This window comes from Marmota monax, unplaced genomic scaffold, assembly GCF_021218885.2.
Source record: "Marmota monax isolate L192 unplaced genomic scaffold, Marmota_monax_Labrador192_F-V1.1 WCK01_AAM20220418_F8-fsc01624, whole genome shotgun sequence".
Lineage (NCBI taxonomy): Eukaryota > Metazoa > Chordata > Mammalia > Rodentia > Sciuridae > Marmota > Marmota monax.
The window spans coordinates 21,945-28,402 of NW_026694312.1; positions in this window are offsets into that span (position 1 = coordinate 21,945).

Below are 6,458 nucleotides of genomic sequence, written 5' to 3' on the forward strand. Positions count from 1 at the left end.
TCAGTAAATTAATCACCTGATGGGATTGATTGAGTGGTAACTGAAGGCCGATGAGGTGTGGCTGAAGAAGCTGGGGCATTGGAAACATGTCTTTGGGGATATATTTGTATCTGGCAAGTGGAGATCTCTTTCTCTGTCTCTGATTTATGATCATCATGAGAGCTGCTTTCCTCCACCACACTCTTCGACCATGATATCCTGCCTCATCCTGAAAGACAAGGAATGGATCCAGCTGTCTGTGGACTGAGAACTCTGAAACTGTGAGCCTCCAAATGAACCTTTCCTCTTCTACAATTGTGCTTTTAGTTACAGCAATGAAAAAAGATGACTAAAACAAGGGGGCTCTATTTTGTTAGTCTTGGATATGACATGTAGAAGTCATATTAGTATCAAAGGCCACAGGGCAGCCATTATATAAGTTTATATGTCACAGTTTGTATATTCTATTAATATTAAAGGCTACATGGCAGATATTATGTTAAGTTTTAGAGGCCAAAAGTATGGATATTATGTTAATATTAAAGGCCACGGGCAGCTATTAGTTTTTTTATTCTATACTATGTATATCACATTAGTATTAAAAGCAGCCATTATATTAGTTTATAAGCCACAGTATGAATATTATATTAACATTAAAGCCATGTGGCAGCTATTATATTAGTTTTAGAGCAAAAGTATGGGTATTATGTTAATATTAAAGGTCTCAGGTCAATTGTTATATTAGTTTTAGAGATTAAAGAATGGCTTTAATATTGAAGTCCACAGTAGAGCTATTATATTAATTTTTGATGCCATAGTGTGGATAAAATATTAGTACTAAAGGCCACAGGGAAGATATAAAATTAGTTTTAGATGCAATACTATGGATATTCCTGTAACATAAAAAGTGACAGAGAAGCTATTGTATAAATTGTAGAAAGTATAGTATAAACATTATAATAATATTAAAGGCTAGAGGGCATCAAATCTATTAGTAACAGATTCTACACTATGGACATCAGATTAGTCTTTAGCACCACTGCATAGCTATTTTATTAGTTTTATGTGCTACATGTGGAAAATATGTTAGTATTAAGGCAATAAGACAACTATTATATTGGTATTACATGCTTCACTATGGATATCAAATTAATAATAAGGCCACAAATCAGCTACTACATTCATTTTAGATGCTATGTATGGATATTATTTAAGAGTTAAAAGCCACAGTGCAGCTATGATATCAGGTTTTGATACTGTGCTATGGATATAGTAACAAGGCACAAGGCAGTAATACATTAGTTGTATATGCTCTAGTATGGATATTATATTACTATTAAAGGCCATTGGACAAATATTATGTCAGATTTAGATGATACAGTATACATATTAGTTTTTGATGCTATAATACCTATTTATGATACTAATATCCTATTAGCTTTAAAAGCCACAGTACAGATATTATATTAATTTTAGATACTAAATAAAAATGTTACATGAATATTAATATATTAGTATCAGATGCTACACTATGAATAGTACAAATAAAAGAAAAAGTGCAGCTATCATTTAGTTTTAGATATTCTAGCAGGATATCAAAGTAATATTAAAGGACTGCTAAGAGCCAAGTATATGATGCATGGCATTTTTGGTCCAAAGGTGACACCAGCTAGCCATTGAGATGATATGATTATGTTAAGATTTGCATTCATATGGATATTGGACTCCTGCTGTTCACCTAGGCCAGCTACGGGACTCCTGGAGAGTTCCCATTTGTTGGGGAAGTACAGTAGGAGGGAGTTCCAGGGGAGGAGCTCTCTCAGCGGTCAGAGAGGAGGCCGCGTGGGTGAAAAAATCTTCCCGGGCATGTACCGGACACTGGCGGCAGTTTCAAAAAGTAAACTTTGTTCCTGCTTGAGTGGCTCGTGATTTTGTGCCCAGCCAGACTGCGGCAACTGGCGGCCCGCACGGGGAACGCCTGAAGCTTGGAGGTGAGTAAAATTGCTCGCCCCTGAGGGAAGGCAACAAAATGGGTGACCATTTCAAAAAACAATGTGTTCTCGTTTTGATTTATCTTGTTTTTGTTTCAAGCTGCCTATCCCTAGAATTTTCTCAGGCAAACTGGGAAAAATGGTTGGCTCAAGGTTTGAAGTTGTTCGGCCCTGAGAAAGAGAAAATTGATACAACTATTCTTTGTTCGGTTTTTGTTTCATTCTGTTTCGGTTTTGTTTTATGCTTTCTTATTGGGTTGCGTTACCTTTATAGTGGATTAGAAACTAGTAAAAAACAAACCGAAAGACTGTTAAGTAAATTGTTAGAGGTCCAAACTATGGTAGAAAACATGTTAGGTCAAGCAAAACAGAAGGTCTCTCAAGCTAGTCAGACAGAGGAAGATTTGAAGAAAGAAAGCTTAGAGGAAAAACAACCATCAGGCGGGGAATTACAACAGGAGGCTGCTACTAACCCCGTTCTATCACCAGAGGGTGTAATTCAACCAACAGCTCCATCTACAGCTGAGCGGCCCTCAACTCCCATAGTTGATGGATGGAATCCTGAGGCAGGACCCCAAAGATTAGCATGCCCTGTACTTGAGCAGGCAGGAGGGCAACAAATTCACCGTGCTTTAGATTTCAAAACAGTGAAGCAATTAAAGGAGGCTGTAACAACCTACGGGCCGCAAGCACCCTTCACTGTGAGCATGGTCGAATCCATTACCAACTTAGACATGACGCCAGCAGATTGGGCTAACATGTGTCGATCTGTGCTAAATGGAGGACAATATTTGTTATGGAAGGTTGCCAATGAGGAATTTTGCATGGAGACAGCTAGGCGAAATGCAACAGCCGGTTACCCTCAAAGAAATCTAGATATATTATTAGGAAAAGGACCTTATGAGGGTCAACGGCAACAAATTGAATATGATCCTGGCGTATATGTACAAATTGCTGTAGATGCAATTAAGGCATGGAAAACTTTACAGGGGCATGGAGATTTACAAGGACAATTATCTAAGGTTATACAAGGAGCTAATGAACCTTATGCTGAATTTGTAGATAGGCTTATTCAGACAGCATCTAGAGTATTTGGAGATACAGAACAGGCAATGCCATTTATAAAACAACTGGCTTATGAGCAAGCAAATTGTTGCTGCAGAGAGGTCATCAGACTATGGAAACATGAAGATTTAAACACATATATTAAATTATGTAGAGACATTAATGAACAAGGGCAAGTCTTAGCAGCAGTACAACAGGCTTTAGATGCCAGGCCAAAAACATGCTATAATTGTGATCAAACAGGACATTTTAAAAGGAGTTGCCCCATAGGAGGAGGGTTTAACAAGGCTAGGTATCAAAGGAATAGAATACCGGGTATTTGCCCACGATGCCGTAGAGGGAAACATTGGGCTAATGAATGCCGTTCTCAAACCACCATAGAGGGTATTCCGTTATCAAAAAACAGACAAGGACCAAGTGTTTACCCACGATATCATGGAGAAAGACATCAGGCTCCATTGCCAAAAAAACGGACTGGAGGGCCCAATGCTCCGGGGCCGAAAACCACAAATATACGGGGCAGTGGAGGAACCCAGCAACACCATCAAGGTAGTGCCCAGGACGCATTATCCATTAAATCCCTCATCAGACAAACTAGAGGGAGCACAGGGTTGGACATCTGCGCCTCCGCCAGAGCAGTACTAACTCCAGAGATGGGAGTTCAAATCATTCCCATAGGAGTAAAAGGACCTTTTCCCCAAGGAACAGTAGGCTTATTATTGGGACACAGTTCTTCAACACTAAAAGGACTTATGATAAGTCCTGGGGTAATTGATCCCGATTATGAAGGTGAAATAAAAATTATAGCTAGTTCTCCAAGAGGTATATCAGTAATTTCACCAGGAGATAGAATAGCACAGTTATTAATAATACCCAGCCTACATGATAAATTTTCCAGTTGTACTGTAGAAAGAGGTTCCAGGGGATTAGGCTCCACAGGTGTAGATTGGGCTATGCTGTCTTTAAATCTAGATTCTCGCCCAATGCTAAAACTAAATTTTCAAGGACATGACTTTAATGGGCTACTTGATACAGGTGCAGACCTTAGCATCATATCTCATCAAGAATGGCCGAAACATTGGCCATTACAACAAGCCACTCAAATGCTTCAGGCCTAGGAGTGGCAACTAATCCCCATAGAAGTGCAATGGTATTAGATTGGAAGGATCCTGAAGGATGTGAAGGAACTATACAGCCCTATGTATTGGATCATCTTCCTATAAATTTATGGGGACGAGATGTCCTAGATCAATTAGGTTTGACGTTAACAAATAACATCAATCCTAATGCACCCACTACTAGGGCTAGACAAGGCTTTAGGAAAGAAGAAAGATTAAGAGAACAAGAACGAGGTATGACAGCACCAATTCAAATAGATCAAAAAGCAAATAGACATGGATTGGGTTTTCAGAAAGGGCCACTGAGACAATCAAATTTACTTGGAAATCAGAAAGACCAGTGTGGGTTCCTCAGTGGCCCCTGACTAAAGAAAAGATACAAATAGCCCATGACCTGGTCAAACAACAATTAGCGGAGGGACATATACAACCTTCCGTATCTCCTCATAATACTCCCATTTTTGTCATTAAAAAGAAATCTGGTAAATGGAGATTATTACAAGATTTAAGAGCCATTAATAATGAGATGGTTATTATGGGACCTGCTCAATCAGGGATTCCCCAATTGTCTGCTTTACCAAAAACCTGGTATGTTTTAGCTATAGATATTAAGGATTGTTTTTTTTTTTCAATTCCAATTCATCCCGAAGATAGTCCACATTTTGCATTTACTATCCCTGCACTAAATCATGAAGGTCCTGATCAGAAATATGAATGGAAAGTACTCCCTCAAGGGATGGCTAATAGTCCAACTATGTGTCAAATTTATGTTACCAAAGCCATCCAGCCACTTAGAAATCAAAATCCTGAACTACAAATATTTCACTATATGGATGATGTGTTATTGGCACATAAAGATAAAAACACATTGCTAGAATGTTATGCCACACTTACAAATTTATTAAAAAATTATAATCTAGAGATAGCAATAGATAAAGTACAATTAAATCTTCCAATCAATTATTTAGGGGTTTTATTATCCTCAATCATGGTCCGTCCACCCAAAATTCAAATATGAGTAGATCAACTCAAATCACTTAACGACTTCAAAAGTTATTAGGAGACATAAATTGGATAAGACCTTATCTAGGCATACCAACAGGAGAGTTGGGACCTTTATTTGATATTCTAAAAGGTCCATCAGATCCAAATTCACCCCACATGTTGACGCCTGAAGCAAGAAAGGCATTAAAAATCATTGAAACATATATGGAAAATATGCAGTTGGATAGAATTTATATAAGTTTGCCTTTATTATTTATTGTACTGCCAACAAAAAAATATTCCTACAGGAGTATTCTGGCAAAAAGGTCCATTATTGTGGATACATTTATCTTATTCTCCTAACACTATTCTTACTAGGTATCCTGAGGCTGTAGGACAATTAATACTCAAAGGAATAAAAGCAGCCAAGGGAGTGTTTGGGATTTCTCCCAATAAAATTATTACTCCATATACTATAGATCAAATTGATGATTTAGCTAATGAGTTAAATACTTGGGCAATAATCATGTGTAAATCTAATGTTTCATTTGATAATCACTTACCGTCTAATCCTTTGTTGTCTTTTTGGTCTAAACATCCTGTAGTTTTTCCAAAGATGACAAAAAAAAAAAAAAAAACCCTATCATGAATGCTCCAAATATATTCACTGATGGGTCAAATAATGGTACAGCAGCAGTAGTTACCCCTGATCAAACTTTTACATTTTTAATACCCAAACAATCAGCTGAAAAGGTAGAGCTTAATGCAGTATTAAAAGCTTTTATGATGTTTAAAGATTCTGTATTTAATTTATTTTCTGATAGTCAGTATGTAGTTAATGCTATACTATCCCTTGAAGATGCTGGTAGGATTTCCCCTTCTTCTACTGTTTTCTCTTTGTTTTCCACTATACAACGTCTAATCTGGGACAGAAAAGATCCATTCTTTATAGGACATATCAGGGCACATACAGGATTGCCTGGAGCCCTTAGTTTGGGCAATGAGTTAGCAGATAAATCACACATGACATACATATTTTCTCCACAATAGAAGAAGCTATAAATTTTCATAAAAGGTTCCATGTCAATGCTAATACTTTACAAAAGCATTTTAAAATAACTAAAGAACAAGCCCAACATATAATAAAACAATGTCAAAATTGTGTGACATTTTTACCACAAGTTAATCTTGGAGTCAATCCTAGAGTACTGATACCTAACCATATTTGGCAGATGGACATCACACACTTGCCAGAATTTGGAAAATTAAAATATTTACATGTTACAGTTGATACTTCTTCCGGATTTCTGATGGGCTCCCT